The sequence below is a fragment of the Choristoneura fumiferana genome, chromosome 17 (assembly GCF_025370935.1).
Source record: "Choristoneura fumiferana chromosome 17, NRCan_CFum_1, whole genome shotgun sequence".
NCBI classification, from domain to species: domain Eukaryota; kingdom Metazoa; phylum Arthropoda; class Insecta; order Lepidoptera; family Tortricidae; genus Choristoneura; species Choristoneura fumiferana.
Window position 1 is genome coordinate 18,321,295 of NC_133488.1, and position 16,862 is coordinate 18,338,156.

The 16,862-nt window shown below is 36.9% G+C and overlaps 1 protein-coding gene across 1 annotated transcript in view; it reads left to right on the top strand.

Moving 5' to 3' along the window:
• The window catches only part of LOC141437266 (formin-like protein), a 122,347-nt gene that overhangs the window by 69,446 nt on the left and 36,039 nt on the right, over positions 1-16,862 (top strand).

Below are 16,862 nucleotides of genomic sequence, written 5' to 3' on the forward strand. Positions count from 1 at the left end.
CGTAACTTTCTTTGTGAGAAGCAAAAGACCAGAAAAAACGGCCAAGAGCGTGTCGGACACGCCCAAAATAGGGTTCCGTAGCCATTACGAATAAATTAAGTAATATTTTTCTAAGGATTTCGTATTTTATACGGAATCTTCCAAGTTTAGGTATATTTTATACCTTAGGCTGCTATTTACTCTTAAACTACTAATAATTCTCAAGCAAACTTAGCCGTTATAGTTTCCTTGAAAGTTTGCTATACTTACTACCATTCTGATTTTTTTCAAATTATGAAATTCTCGCTCGATTTTAATGAAAATTTGCACTTTAAAGTTGAATATTTTGCAAACAAATCACTGAATCGAAAAATCGTTTTAGCAACCCCCTAATTTTAAAAGACCTATCCAACGATACCCCACACTACAAGGTTGGATGACAAAAAAAAATCACCCCCACTTTACGTCTATGGGAGGTACACTAAAAAAATATTTTTTTGAAATTTTTATTATACTATTTAGTCGGCATAGTTTACATACATATTCGTGCAAAATTACAGCTTTCTAGCATTGATAGTCCCTGAGCAAAGCAGCGGACGGACAGACAGACAGACAGACATGGCGAAACTACAAGGTTTCCGTTTTTGCCATTTTGGCTCCGGAACCCTAAAAAAGTGAACGCACTCCACCCCCGAAATAAACCAATTGAACTACTTTTACCAAAACTATTCGACCCTTTCCCGACTTTAATTTTTCTGTTTTATCAAGTAATACAAATTTAATAAGTTTCTGACCCCGTCTCCTAAAAATAATACTTCGGTCCCCTCTTTTAAATTTTAGATCTACAAAGGTTATTTGTAAGTACTTATGAAAATTGGAAAGAAAAAGTAGCACAAATATAATTTTGGCTTACTGGAATTCTACGCAAAAACAATCTATACTTACCCCTCCCACACCCATGTAAGAAAAAATCCTCTCATCCCATATTCCCATCCCGTAGTCGCTTGTTATTAATTGAGTGAGACTGATGTATTGTTAATCCATTTGTTAAACATCAACAGGTATTATTGACAAGACGTGCTCTACGGTCAGTCATCAAACTGCCTACAAAAACAATGTCGCTTAAACCAATGGTGCATGCACGAGTTAAGATTCAAAGTTTCCACCAATCTAGTGTTTCTAATGTAGCGCATTAACGCCTTCATGCGTGTCTTGATAGTATTTTACTATAATAAGCCTATAGCTTCCTTTCAACAATTTCTCCATTGCATGGGTTTGCTGCCGTTTGTGGACCGTGAAAAGGAGAAAACGAATACTTTTTTTTTTTTCATTTTCTTCATAACGCTATTGGACTCGAAAGTAGTAATTTCAATCCGAACAAAAAGAGATTAACGTCATAACTCGAGATTGGCAAAGAATTGTACGAAATGAAAGCGAAATGAAAACGATATAACGCGTAAGTTTGCATCTTTTTGTATTGTGGCAAAACAGAATGGTGTTTATATCTTCAAGATAACCTATGGAAACACCCCTCGAGCCTTTAAAAAGATGCACAGTCACTGCTCACATTACGAGGGGAAGGTATAATATCGCATAAAACATGTTTTGTGACTTTTTATGGCTAAGCGCACATTTGTGTCAATTCACTCCCAAATGCCAATAAAGTTGCCTCTTCAGGAGGCCTCTTCGGAAATAAATATAACATCAAACTAGTAGGTAAATATTGTAAGTACTCGTTTAAGGAAAGGTTTAAGGAGACTAAGGAATATAAAGAACATGTATCTCCGAAACTATTACTACTAGACTCTTCAAATTTAGCTAAAAGTAGGTGATTATTACAGTAACTGTTTCAAATCCATATTAGTGTAAACAGGTGTGATGCCGTCTCTATTTGTTTTGTTCGAAATAGGGCATACATTAACGTCGGTTAATGCTAATCAATGGATGGTGAAACAGTAAAAATATAAAACCAGTAAAAAAATAATTCTAGGCTTTTTTAAATTCCTACGAGACAGAAATAAAAAAGAGAAAAAGTCATAAAATAGGATTATTTTTGTCTAACTTTCTGTAGCAGTTGTAGAGACTTAATACTTTATTGGTAGATATTAATATCATTTAGAATAATAGAGGTGCAGTAAGAAGGGATTTTTGGATTTTCCTACATGATAAAAAACGGGAGTCGAAGCGCAAAAGCTAGTACATACATATACGCTCGAAATACATAAACCTCTTTCGGACAGTCGGGTAAAAATCTACATAACCTTTTTTTATTTTTTTATTCGACTGGATGGCAAACGAGCAAGTGGGTCTCCTGATGGTAAGAGATCACCACCGCCCATAGACACCTGCAACACCAGTTAGTGCAGTTAGTTCTCAAAAGAGATAATCCTTTCATAAGTCCTTTAGTACAAATTAGTAAAATTGCCTCTGTAAGTGCAATATTATGATACTGACGGTGATCTGCATATGAGACAGGAAACAAAACGAAAAGGTCGCGGGCTGCCTGCCACATGTGGCGACCGGCCAGTGACGTCAAGCTCGCTCAGTCAGCTGTCCTGGCATTGACGCCAAAGGCAACCAGAGTCATTTGCGGAAAGTACTTTTTCCAAAGAGTCAGCGTTGTCGTTAACCGAGGTCCTATTTGTCGTCACTGCAACAGCAAAAGGTTTTTTCTCTGACATATAATAACCAACAATGGCTAATGCTGCGTAACTGACTAGAGACAAAATGTAACAGGAGAGCATTATAATTAAAATATATTTGTGTTTGAACACCAGACGCGAACTCTATAATTTTTTGTAGGTTACGCGGCATTGCATTTCAACGACGATATCTTGTTGCGAATTTTGCGATTATTTGCTAAGAGCTGAAAAGAACTGGGTTTTTACAGCACACGAGAGAAGCTATATCCGATTAAGGAACAGTTCAATTAATGTATCGTCTGTTGTACTATCTGCCGTCCTGGCGAGTTGTACGTACTCAGCTAAATTGAAAACCAGTCTGCGCCGGCCGTTCGTCCCCTAAAAAGTTGCGTTGACATCTTTTTTCTCTTTTAAATTGGATTTTCCCTTGATATGTAACAGATGTGTGATAGAGACGCACTCACCATGGATCGTTAAAACGTCTTTAACGTTCACTGTCACTTTCAAACTTTCGAGTAATGGACTCTGATTGCTCAGTTTAAATCGGCAAAACAGTTTTTCTTCCAAGTGTAATGCAAAGAAGTCATTAACGCGTGTTTTTTCTTCAAGAAAGCTAGAGTTGCTTAATCTGTTCAAGCTGAAAGCAAATTATTTTTGTCACGAAAAACCAGAGAGCATTGTATAATAAATTGTATTAATGATTTTTATATACTTAAATATTTGACATGTAAAATTTTTAATTTTATGAAAAATGGATATGTATATGAATATATGAGGAACGACTCCACACTATGACAACTAGGTGCCATAATGTCCAGAATAGGGACAAAAATAAAGTTATCCATTTTTTACTCCGTTACGCTCTTATTCCATATATTATATGTACAAGGTGTTAAATAAATGGAAAACCTAAAAGTTACGAATGCAACATACGTCAATCAAATGGTTGAATGCAGTTTAAATAATTTAATACTGGCCGTTTTTCTGACTATTTTTCTTCTAAAAACGGCGAAACGCAACTGACAAGTACAAATTATGAGTGTAGAGTTAGAAATCAAGTAGAATTACTAACTTAGCAGAACATAGGACATTTTTTGAAATATTTAAGGTGTTAGAGATAATAAATAAAAATAAAGTAACTTAAAATAAAATAATAATAAAAAAATATCGTTCAAGTGTAAATATGATTTCCGTACATACCGTTGGTATCAATGACTAGTCTGTCCTATTGACTTAAAAAAATGTAGTGCTTACTCCTTACACAGTTGTACCCAATAAGCTAGATGATATTTACGCTAGTAAGTAGGAACACTATATTTTTTTGACAGAAGCAACGCAAAATAATCACCCTTATATAAAATCCATATCCATACTAATATTATAAATGCGAAAGTGTGTGTATTTGTGTGTATGTTTGTCCGTCTTTCACGCCGTAACGGAGCGACGGATTGACGTGATTTTTGGCATAGATAGTTTATGGGCCCGAAAGTGATATAGGCTACTTTTATCCCGGAAAAATGCAGAATTCCCGTGGGAACAGCGCGCGATAACCGAATTCCACGCGGGAGAAGCCGCGGGCAAAAGCTAGTTACGTTATATGAATGTCAACCGCTCCAATAGTTCGCTCCTTGCTCATAATGCTCATGAGATTAATGGCAAGAGTGCTTAGGTGATCGATTAATCAAAATCAAACGAAAAGTGTTTCATTTGATTTTACTAATGACCTTTCAGAATCTTTTCTAATGACTACACAAACAGATTTTCTCTGGCGAAACCATTGCCTAACCCTGTTTGTTACAAAATCATTTCATAGTATACAATAGAAGTGGCGTGACGCTGTGCCTAGATCACTTAGTGATGTGATGACATATGGTCTGAATGGGTGTTTGGCAACCAGGAATCAGTCACGGTGGATATTTGATGTCATTATGGTTGTGTAGCACGCGAGTGCAACTCGCAATTATGATGCGCGAGAGTGGATCCGATGGTGAATTTGATAGTATGTAGAGCGTATATAAATATAACTTGGCTTACTTCAATGTTGTAATACTCGTAAATTTTAAGTGCTTGCGTTTTATGACAATGTTACCACATTTTTGCGTTTAAATTAACGGGGCTTAATGATCTGTGTACGAAACTTGCTTATTTTGTTTCTTACCTTTTAGTCTCGATGAGAACTCAATGAAAAAACTGGTGGTTCATAGCCTAAGGCTCCATTTCCACCAGAGACGTGCGAGGAATGTGTTTTTCATGAACCAATAGAAGCGCTTCATTTACCTCGCCTCGCTCCGCTCAGCTGTTTCTACTAGCGATGTGCTGTGCGAGTGCGAGGATAGGTAAATGAAGCGTTTCTATTGGTTCATGAAAAACACATTCCTTGCAACACATCCTCGCATATTTCTGGTGGAAACGGCCTAAGGCCATCTTTACCTCATGGGAGGACTTGGGCACTCCCCCCTCCCCTGAGTAAGAGGAAGAGAGCGCGCAGCCGATCACCAACTCCCTCAGCTGGTTTGATAAAGAAGGCTATTGAGGCGGTCATGGTCCAGTGTAATCGCAATGCACATAACCTGCAGAAATAGAAGCACATCTTTGGAAGAGCCTATCCACCGAATATTGACCCCTGTATGTCGTCTGCGGAACCACGACCACTGTCAAGTGTGTCTGACTAAGAAAAACCTTTTAGTCCCGTCATTTTGTAATCAGCCTTTACACGAGTCACAGCTAAAATATAGCGTTCAGAGACACAGTAACGAAGAGAAGCATAGAGTAGAGATATGTTTGGTTAATTGAAGTTTTTGTTCCCAGAATTCGGTAACCATGCAACATACATGCATTTGCCATTGCCATTACATTGCGAATGCGAAGTCCCCGCGTCTGATCGCATTGCGCCGATTTGTGGCTAAGCAGGATGTAGTTGCCTTAGGTCGTCGCTCATTGTGGCATGGTCCTATCCAGCCCAGCCTTATAAAGCGTGATACGACTATGTCGCAGCCTGTTATTAAAATAGGTTACCCTCGGTTGCTCGCGTGATGCTCCGGTCTGATTGACGCAACCAAGTTTTCAAAAATATGTATTGGCTGTGTGTACATGATTTAGTACAGTTTTAAATCTAGTCTACTTACGAGTAGTAGGAGTTGAAGCAGTTCCATAAAAAATGGTGTAATATTTAGATATCATTTAATTAATTACCATTATTATTCAGCATGTTTTTTTCTTCAGTACAAAAGTAACGACAAATAGTAAGCGATACAGAAACAGGTACACAGAGAAAAAATACATGGTAAGTAATAGGTGGCTTTATCGCTTAAGAGCGATCTCTTCCAGGCAACCAATACAACAGACAATATTCCCTCTATTAATTTTACTCACATTTCCGCTGGTCAATGAATGCTTTGACAAATTACAAAACCGATGACATTCGACTGAAACCGATTTATATCGAGTCATGGTCAATTGAATAGAAATTCATCACGACATGACGCACGTACGGGCTACTCCATTACCCATGCATTACGCATTTTAAGATTTCACGGAAAGAATCGAGTGTTTACGAGCTCGGTATCGATTCATCGAGTTAGAGTTGCGATAGCAGCGATTTGTGCCCACACGTCTGTTCTTAATAGTTTACTTCCTTTGCGTTTCAGGTGGGCGAGTTGGGCTAACGGTTGAATGAAAGTAAATCTTTGGTTTCTGCGTGTATTACACTTGTACATTTTATTGAAGAGTTTTAAAATGGGTATTTAGTTTAGTTATTTGGGCACAAACTGTACTATACCTAAAGGAGGTGTTGTTATAGATGCAATAGATACATAGAGCCTTAAAATATGTAGAAGTGTTACAAAGTTATAATCGTCATGCTGATCCATAAAACCGTAAGCAAATGTATGGGACGGCTACATTACTTACATTACAGAGACAATAAGAGTGCGCTATCTCTTGCAGTAACTACATAATTCACGATTTCAACAAACTGGGTGCTTTGCTTACCAGCCTACATAAAACATAGAATTGTGCAAACATGCTTACAGAATATTTATTTATTTATTTTTATTCGACTGGATGGCAAACGAGCAAGTGATATTAGGTATTGTCTTAGAGAAAAAGCTATATTGTAAAATGTTGTTTACTCGTCTTACTCATTAAAGATAACGATACTGCATGCCTACACACAACCGAGTTAGCCGATTAACATTAATTATTACAAATGCCTCGCTTTATCGAGTTAAAAATCACACTTAGATTATTTAATCGTTGCTGCCATTGATCTAAACAAATATCTACAGAATTACTATACAAGAAAGTAGAACTGTTCAACATAAGACAGTATACATACTTGCATTTTCGCCTAACAAATAAAATACATTCAGAGGCTTAAGAAATACAAATAAGTTAAACTGTAGAACAAATAATGTGAAAGATTGTGAGTCTCTCAGTATTTTTAAAACAATTTTTATAACATGCTTCAATAAATCTCCAACGGTCATGCTTGTCTAATTTTAAGGAATTATATTATGTAAGCACATACTTATGAGTAAATAAAAGCATCTCTAAACCTAAACCTAAAAATATGTTGTCATTGTTAAATATCTACCTAATTCAATTTATACAATTGTTGAGCTTAAGGGTAAATTGTTTCTTAGTTCGCATGGTTTTGAAAAACCCTATTGCCTTTTTTTCACTACACAAATAAATATATGCTAGAATTTCCGTCTTCACACAATGACAATGCAAGCAATGGACATTGTAATGTTCTCCTAGCTTTAACTTATTTTGTACTTAACTCGCGGTATGCTCATTAGGTTATTTAAAGCGCTGACTCAAGTGTTTATTCTCATTGAGTGTATTTATGTGTGTGTTTGATAACTATTTGTGTCCGACAAACAGTTCTGACTCAGTTGTTGCCAAACGTTCGTTGTCCTGGGTCCCTTCCACTCAGCATTGAACAATTGCGTCCGATATCGCGAGATCGCTTGTTCAGTGCTAACTGCAACAAAGAACGAAACTTATGATATTAACTCAAATAGGATACAACACAGTACAAATATGCTTTATGGAGTGCAATATCGCCCTCCTAAGCCAAAAGGCGCTAATCTAAAAAAAACATTTGAGTTATTAATTTGTAATTAATTATAAATACTAACCATAGCGATAAGATTATAATTGTAAAATCTAACACTATGGATCCAAAAGTCCGCAATAAATGATTTGTATTTGTATTAATACTTGTTGAGCTTTAAACATTCTGCATCACATGGTACCTACTCGTTTAAACAATTCAACAGACAGAACAGCGATTTATTTTTAAGATAGCTCCTTTTGGCTTCGGAGGGCAGAATAGTTAACATAGTTACAAAGGCAAAATGCAGAATGAGGCTTTGTTGACAGGCGAAATATGGCCAGTTTAGTTAAGGAGGAGTTAGGGTGACAAACACACGGACTGAAGAATTACATATTAGGATTAAATACACGCGCGCAGAATAATTCGTATTATCGTCATCCCAGCCTAAGCCTGTATACGTGCCACTGCTGGGCACCGGCCTCCTCTCTTTTCTGTGCGTTAATCTTTTTATTGATATTTTTTCCTATTTTCGCATTTCAAATTCTGTAGAACATCGCACGGTTTGTTTTTCTAAGCCTTTGTCCTCATTACCAATTTACTCGGATCGAAAACTTCACATCCATTGATAACCGATTACAAAGAAATGTGTAGTACTTAATCGAATTGTTTTTTGATTCAATGGTGACTAAAATTCGATGAATGTCGGAATATTTTAACGCAATCTGATATCTCGAACATGCGTATGCGTTGAATTAAGACTCGTTTTTATGGTATTCTGAGATTGCTTATCTGTATCTGTTTATAAGTTGTAAACATATTGAGTAAGTAATAAAATAATGCGGACAGGTGACACGTCATCGGTATTTATTGCAATCGCTAGTAAAACTGGATAATGTTGATTTTACTTCTACATGTTTATGATTAAGGTTAATTAATAAACTTTTATCTAATGATGTTACGAGCATTTTACATGAGTCATCATCATCCCAGCCTATATACGTCCCACTGCTGGGCACAGGCCTCCTCTCAGAACAAGAGGGCTTGGGCCATAGTTCCCACGCGGGCCCAGTGCGATTGGGAACTTCGCACGCACCATTGAATCGCTTCGCAGGTTTGTGCAGGTTTCCTCACGATGTTTTCCTTCACCGCAAAGCTCGTGGTAAATTTCAAATGTAATTCCGCACATGAATTTCGAAAAACTCAGAGGTGCGAGCCGGGGTTCGAACCCACGACCCTCTGCTTGAGAGGCGATAGGTCAAACCACTAGGCCACCACGGCTTACATGAGTAATATCACTAATATCTTAACACGAGCCACATTTACTAGCAAAATAGACACAAAAAGTAAGCTAGCTCAGCACAAATTGCTTCGCAACGTTGATATTCCGTCAGAACCTCATCCTTAAGAGCTTCTAAAACTAAACTTAATCTAATATTCGACAATAAAATTAGACTGTGAAAATGGGTCAAAACAAATGGACACCAAAAATTCACCATCAATCAGTAACAATAAAAATAACAAAACAAGAAATATTGTCCGTCCCACACACAATACAGAACATAAACAATCTTAAATTTGGACTGAAAAGCTCTATTATGTGGAGGGAAATACATGACCGCGAAAACTGTCACGAAAGACCGCTGAATGAAGACTTGTCATATAAGGATATAACTGCAAAACCTGGCCTGATTCTTGAAGCTTTTTATAGCGTTCGTATTTTATGCTGGACATATAGACTGCATTAACATGGCCGAATTTTATTATGCATAATCTTGTTTAGCATATATATGTAATTTAGCCGAATTCCTGTCCAAATCTATGTCCGAAAATAAATTACCTAAGTAATTACTATTGATGACTAGAAAAATAGGTTATTAATGTTAGAATTTTATTTGTAATGGAACGAACAGCCACCAGTAAAAGAGGCACGGGCATAAAGAAGAGGGACGGGGGGGCTCGGGGGGCAGAGCCTCCCGCATGTAAAAACAAACATAATCCTACGAAGGTTTTTGAAAAAAAATGAATATTTGATACTTGGATAGGCGAAACAGTAACAGGGGACGGGGGGGGCGAGCAATAAAGAAAACCCAGGTAACGTGATTGCTCAACTATAGGTCAGGTTAGTATTTTGTCAAGGCGCAAAGCGCCTTAACTAGGCGGAATAGGAGAGAATTCTGCGTAAACTGTTATGCGAAAAAAGTTTCGGCATAAATACTATTATGCGATTTCTGCGTGAAGAGATTATGCAAAAGATAATAATTATGACATTTTAAAAAATGTGCGTAAACAAGGGGAACGATTTTATTTCTATATCCGTGTTTTAATTAATAAAACTACTTAATTCTAATAAGTTCTGATAGATTTAGCAATGTATAATAGTTATTTATCTACATGCATATCATAACTTCCCTATTATATGTTCAGAAACGACTATCAAATGGCCTTTTTTAAGAAATCTGGGATCTGCGGGTGCATCTTAATGTTCACATTAAAGTACAGTGCATCTTAATGTTTACATTAAAGTATCGGTAATACTTTTTTTAACAATGCATATCTGTACATATTGTAGAAAACTTATGACATGCATGTAGATAATAATTATTATTATAAATAAAACTTTAGTTTTTTATTATCTGTTTTATTTAAGTTTTGGTAGGTACTTCAAACTAGTTATCAGTAACACTAACTTAAAAATACAGGCCATATCTGAACATATTATAGAAAACTTATGATATGCATGTAGATAAAGTTATGTATGCGGCTATACATAATTAGGCATTAAAACACTCGTGTGATCTTATTATGAAACTCACCTTCGGCTCGTTTCATAAAACCACACTCGTACTTTAATGCCTCTCATTATGCACCAGCCACATAAAATAATAAAAGCTTGTAAGTGAACACTTGTAATGTAGTGTGCGGCTCGGGTGGATATGAAAACGTTTGATAAAAATGACGCGTTTTATGAACTTGTTGTACAGTTAATACAATATTGCAATATGTTTCAATATGAGATGTTTTCTTAGAATTATTAACTGAATCAGTGCGAGTTCATTATTTTAATATCGAAATGTTTGCCTTGGCGCATAGTTTCTTTTTCAAACGTTTATATAGGCATTTATGGGGCTGGAATCGAATTATCCTGCTTAACAATTCATGCTACCAAATAATAATGTATTTGTTATTTCCTGTAACGATGTTCATTTTATTCACAACTTACTTCTTCATAGTTGAGTGAGGGGCTGGTTCACCATCCATTGATTAGTGTTAACAGACGGTTAAATGTGATGCCGTCTCTATAAGTTTTGTTCGAATAGATGGAGACGGCATCACATTTAACCGCCAGTTAACACTAATCAATGGATGGTGAAACAGCCCCTAAGTTTAATAAAGCACTAGTTTACGGTGAATAGTATTTTTTCCTCAACCCATGGTAGGCATAAGTTTAAGTTCTTACTTAGTCTTCATGATGGGCCATTCGATCTTGTTTTGCCACACAAGAATAGCGTATTCCTTGCATACATCCATTTAGGTACCACGATACCACTGGGCTCACCTTTCTTTTGTCACATGGGGACGGCAGCCATCTGTCCGGGGACTGTAAACAAAGGGTTTCCAATAGTTTCGCCCGGGGCGGTGCCGTGCCCTGTTCCCAGAAGACTGGAAGGAAGTACTGTCGTGATACGAATGCAGTATGCTGCATTTGTATTCCGAGTTGCGTATGCGTTTATTGAAATCAGGCTGTCAGTGGACGATATTTATATTGGGAGTATTTCTTGTCGCCATATTGAAAATTAGCGGATGTAAAGCTGGTTATGAAATGCACGGCTGAGACCTGAATACAATGGCTCAATAGAACTGATTAACAGGTCAAATGCGATAGATCTATCCATTACCATATTAAGCAGTTGCTAGGGACACTTATAGGTATTTTTACCTACAAAGATTTCCTCAAAGAAACAGCTTTGTATATCATTACGCCGCAAGGCGTTAACTTGAGCACGTTGCGGCTCTCAAGTGACAAGGCTGTAGTCAAGAGACGATGCAAGGGCGCGATAGAAAAGCAACTTCTAGACGGCGACGTCGCACATTCTACCGACTTCGACGAAGGAATATAGCGCATTTTTTTAGGAAACAATCAGCCACAAAAGTTACTTAAAGTAATGTGGCTTTCAATGAGACAGTGCATTGTTACTTTAAGTGCAAAGTGAGTAAAGTGACAAAGTTTGTATAGATTTAATGCTGTTAGACGACAGTTAGTAATATGGAGAAAGAAAATTCAGTTTGAAACTTGCGTTAAAACCATAAGATAGTTTGTATATGTTCGCCTTCTCTAATATCTTAGATTGCCCGTTGTTATTCTGAAGTCCTCGTTTTCTTTTATGACCCTATTGAACATTTCTCGCGAAGTAAACAAACTGAGTGGTAAAACGCTTCTAGCGAATGAGTAAATTCTTGTCGCTGCCGATATTCATTTAATGAAGGTTTTGCGATAAACTCGTTCTGCCATTTGAGGGTGACCCAGTTCCGTGCAAAATGGCGTTATTATCTTGTTTTTATTTAGCTTTTTTATGTACAAGCGATTTGGAATAACCAGCGCTGATATGGTTGCTTATTTTTTATCAGTTAATTAATGAGAGCATATTGCCGGCAAGTTTTTGTGATTTTTAAAATCACGAATATATGTGGCTTGCTTGTTACATTGGGTTGGGTAAATCAATCTATTGGATATATTTATTAAATTAAATGCTTGTTAAATATAAGCAAGTACAATAATTAAACTAAGTATGTAAAAAGTAAATGGTAGGAGCAAGTTTGAAACTAGTCTCACCACTTTTTTTTATTCGACTAGATGGCAAACGGGCAAGTGGGTCTCCTGATGGTAAAAGTTCGCCACCGCCCATAAACATCTGCAACACCAGGGGTATTGCAGACGCGTTGCCAACCTAGAGCCCTAAGATTGGATACCTCACGTGCCAGTAATTTCACCGGCAAAAAAGGAGGTAAAAATAAACATCGATCTGAAGCCATCAGTCTAAAGACGCAATAAACAAAGATTAATAGTAAAAGATGAAAATGATAGACCCGACCGCAGCCATGAAACATTTGATATGTGTGGAGATTGTCATGGAAATGTAGCCGTCCCATCGTCCCACATGATACTAAATCCAATTAATGATGCGGAAACTTTTGCTTACTAAACTGCTTGTTATGCGTAATAGGGGTCTGTTTGAAGACCCCTCGTCCGTCGCGTCGCATCTATAACCTTCTTTGCAGCACTAACTGACATTCTAGCTACTTTTATATGTGTTCTTTTAATCTGTGATGCGATGTAGGGTGCATGGCGTGATATCAAAGTAACACTATTCAAGCTCCTTTTTAACCCTCGACGCAAAAGAGGGGTGTTATAAGTTTGACCGCTATATGTGTCTGTCTGTGGCACCGTAGCCCTTAAAAGGGTGAACCGATTTAAATGTACTTTTTTATTTGAAAGCGGGGTTTCTAGCGACGGTTCTTAGATATGTTTTATCAAAATTGGTTCAGCCGCTTTTGAAATATTGAACTTTGAAGTGACAACGTCGGGGGTTTTCCAACTTATTGTTGGTCAGGTTATATGTCGTATTGCTGGATAATCGCACAGCCTTAATGCGAGAGATTGGCAATGATCCAGTGTACGCTAATCAGCCATTAAAACAGCGGTAGAGGTGAGACGTATTTACTGGAATAGGTTTTGGCTTGGACGCGTGAGTACGCGTTCCCGCCCGCGATTCTTTTAGCGTACGAGTATTTAGGAGTACGGCGGCTGACAACGTTCCGCCAACTTGAAAACAAGCTTTTATGTACACTTTTTAATTGAAAAATTTATAAAAATTGCAAAATTTATAAAAGTATGAAGGGAAGTTTTTAGTCGGTATTTAATAGAAGTTAAAATTAAAAAAATATGAAGTGTGGAGACTGAACTGTGACGTGGAATTCGATTCGATTTTGTTCGATAATATTCGTAAAACTACTAAAACTAGTACGATGTATACGCAATCACGGGAGCGCATTTACAGGAATCATTTTGTTTACGCAATGAGTCAATTGAGTTAAGTACTCGTAGATACTCGTGGACCTAGTCTTTGGATCTAGTCTTTTTGTGTGCCTAGTACGTCTCACCTCTAAACAGCGGTCGTCCTTGTGAAAAGAATACGTTTTTTTAAAACAACAAACCCTCCGGTCGTTTTAGTTTACTAAGTCCTGCCTGTCACACTGAAAGCACGGTTTTCAGCTGCCGTGCCCACTTCACAGGACGTTAACCTCGCTAGGGTTGCCTTGACTATGACCGGTGTAAATATAAAGCTAAAGGCGAAAATTTTAAAGTGGCACCATGTGAGAATTTGCTTGCTAAAGGGTCCTTCAGTCTATTTATTGTCTGTAAGAAAATAGTAATAATAATAATATAATATCTTGGGACAAATTACACCTGACCTAGCCTTAAACTAAGCAAAGCTTGTACTATGGGCGCTAGACAACGGATAGACATACATATATAGATAAACATAAATACATACAAACATCCAAGATTCGAGTAAAACATTCGCATTCATCATACAAATATTTGCCTATCACGGGGATCGAACCCGCAACCGCTATCTTCGTAGTCAGGGTCACTAACAACTTAGCTATCCGGTCGTTAGTGACAAATGACAGAGGTTGGTACAGTCAAGTCCTAAAATAAGCAAAGCTTACTATGGGCGCTAGACAACGGATAGACATACATATATAGATAAACATAAATACATACAAACATCCAAGATTCGAGTAAATCATTCGCATTCATCATAAAAATATTTGCCTACCACGGGATCGAACCCGCAACCGCTATCTTCGTAGTCAGGGTCACTAACAACTTAGCTATCCGGTCGTTAGTGACAAATGACAGGGGTTGGTACAGTCAAGTCCAAAAATAAGTAGCTATTCGAACCACTCAAAAATATGTTGCATGGGAATAAGAGTCTGTGGTACTTATTTTTGAAACTTAAGTTCATATTTTTACACTTGACTGTACAAAGCGCATTAGAATTGAAAATCAAAAAGCCCGCATAATAATTTCAGGGTGAATATAAATAGTCCAAAGCTACAGAACTATTTGCTCTTGTACCTTAACCCTCAGTTTTGGTCCGACAACGCCTGACCGTTAGACTTGACGAATCAATTGTTTCAGACATCGCTACTCAACTCATGATATTTAGAAAACTTGGGTGGTCTCAAACACAACGCTTTTAATGGATACTTACGCCCATGGGAAAGCGTCGGTCTCATTTAATTGCTTACGTAAGTGCTCTTCAAAATTTCAATATGCTCCTTTTCTCCAGTTAAAAAGACTTTAGGGAGTGTATTGTTCCTTTGATATTTCATTCTTTGTTTCAGTAATTTCGGCCTCTCATTATTTCTCTGCGTTTTATACTTCTGTATTATTTTTTCATGGAACTGTATTATTAAAGTTCACTTCTCTCATTTTAGTCCTGTTGCATTTTTGTGCGATATGACTTAGGAAATTAAGATTTCTAACTGCACACGTCCTCACACAATATTTGGAAAAACTCTTGAAACTTTTATTGTAATTATAATTTTACATAAGCATGTAAGTAGATACATAACGTCATCAGGAAAATGTTTGTTCAGAGTCCTCTTCTCGTTATCTTGATCCGCTATAATTGAAGTTCACCACGTTTCAGTTATAATAATGTTGATATTTACTTCATTATCGTGTGTTAGGGAACGCTCACGTTTGTGTTTGTGTTTAGGAAATGCCTAGGTTATTGTTTAGTAAATCGTTGATTAATCACGTTTTATGAATCTGTTTACAATACGCAATTTCACAACAATGCTTCACCTTTGGATGCTTTCCGGTATTGCTCTGTGTATATAACACGATAACATCCGCTGTGGATAACTTCTGTAACTTCTGATCATATAATATATGTATGTAATCATAGAAAATTTGAAAGAAATAGAAAAACATTGTAGTTAAAACGGACAACACTAATGTTCTTCTTAAAACTTCGTCTGATTGGCGTGAAATTGAATACGGGAATGGGAACGGAGTCGGAATTTTATTTCATCCAAGAGGTGTTTACTTGTTAGTAGTTTCTGTACCACACAAAACCTAAAGATAAATAAAATGTAGATCTGTCTGTATTGAATGTATAACACTTGTAAAGTATGTTTGAGTAAACGGGCTATCCAGAACGATCTTCATAGAGGCACGGGCTTATTAACCTAATAAACTGTATAAAGATAAAGTTTCATGAAGCATAATTGTTCCACGACCTAATTTTAAACGAGTGCCGTGTTAATTTGAACACTAAATTATCATTTTAATTATGTACTATGCTCCAAAAACTCCAAATTATGTAATACTTATCATATTTTTTTGTTGTTTCAGGTAATATGTTATGCTGATCGGGTCCCGTAGACAAAAAGATGCCCGCAACAGCATTAGAAATTAACCGACTAACCTGGTTCTGGTGCGATCAATATTTTTTTAACCTTTCGTTTAACCGGCGGCGAAAAAAGGTTACGGGATACAGTTGCGTATTCTACTGAAACTACAACAAAAAGTATGCGGGAAGCTTATGAAAATTGAACATGCAAAATAATGAAGCAGTATTTACTTATAGCTATTTAAATATAAATAATATAGTTTTAGGGGACTATATTGAGTTATATAGTTAATAATTAGCGGTAGGTATGCTGACAACGGAACGGACACGCATATGATTAATATGCGTGCTATCCGACAACGGTTAAAAAAAATTGGCAAATTACATCTGAATATAAATCAGATATAGCTTAACCATAATATCCTTGACAAAAGTAACTTCAATTACACTAGCTATCTTAAAGATGTGCAAAAATTAACATATTAATTGCCATAATAGAATCAGTTTGTTGTTATTTTTTGTGAAGTTTTAAGTTTTAAATTACTTGGCTATGTGCCATGTATATTTCTTCAACCTTGATTGCTTGCAAGGCCATGCTATCCTTCGTTACCTGATCATTAATTCAAGCTAATAGTCTTTGATGTATTGAACCTGAACGGACGAATATCTTAACGACTCCCTGTGGGCGTCTAACGGAGCGCCAGCCGACAATCGCGCCATTATGTCCATACTCGGCCCGGGCGACGAACC